The sequence below is a fragment of the Chaetura pelagica genome, unplaced genomic scaffold (assembly GCF_000747805.2).
Source record: "Chaetura pelagica isolate M959 unplaced genomic scaffold, ChaPel_1.0 scaffold252, whole genome shotgun sequence".
NCBI classification, from domain to species: Eukaryota; Metazoa; Chordata; class Aves; order Apodiformes; family Apodidae; genus Chaetura; species Chaetura pelagica.
The window spans coordinates 344,760-345,518 of NW_009952359.1; the positions used below are offsets into that span (position 1 = coordinate 344,760).

Genomic DNA, 759 nt, shown 5'->3' on the forward strand with positions numbered 1-759 from the left:
GGGGGAGTCGTGTTCCTTGGGTGGTAGGGGGGGGTGGGTTGGATTATTTCTGGCTGGGGGAGGGTGTGGGCAGGGATGGTCCTGTTGCCGGTGTGCGCTGGGGATTAAAACTCGAGACGAGGGGGACGTCAGTAAAATGTGAAATGACGCTGCTAATATGGAAATGGATTAAAAGACGAAAAATACCCCTGCGGCAGTTTAAGGTTGCGCTGCAGAAACGAAGGGAAACACCTGGGGAAGTGGTTTATAAAGGACGGGCTTATTTGTTGCAAAGAGGCGTTTGAGTGAATGGCACGGGAGTCATGGGCGCTTCCGTCGTTCTCTTCGTCTGAAGCATTTGACCTGCCTTGGGCGCTGAGCGACGGGCTGCCCACGGACGGCTGAGCCTGTGGGGACGTGTTGGTTGTGTGGGACTGGGGACTACAAATGTGCCCATCAGTGCTGGCTTTGGTCTGTCTGGCCACGAGGACTGAGCCCCAGAGGGGACATTCCCAAGGCGTGTTGGGACAGAGGAGGAGCTCTGGGCGCTCCCGACACCCACTCTTTTCCCCGGGTCCTTGCGTCACCCAGCGAAGTGTGAAGTAAACAGTGGTGGAGTATCCGGAGGGTCCTGCGTGGGTTGGAGGCACTTTGGGGGTCCTGAGCAGAGCCCCTTGTTCAAATGGTTAGGGGGGAGAATCCTTTCTGCCACCTACCCGATCGCCCCAAGGACCTCGTTGTGCAACAGTTGCAGTGGCTGGGGGGGGGGCTGTTCCATCC

General features: G+C 57.8%; 1 protein-coding gene across 1 annotated transcript in view; it reads left to right on the forward strand.

Annotated features, from left to right (window-relative positions):
• The window catches only part of NPDC1 (neural proliferation, differentiation and control, 1), a 51,479-nt gene that overhangs the window by 48,800 nt on the left and 1,920 nt on the right, over nt 1–759 (forward strand). The gene's annotated exons all lie outside the window — the stretch shown is intronic.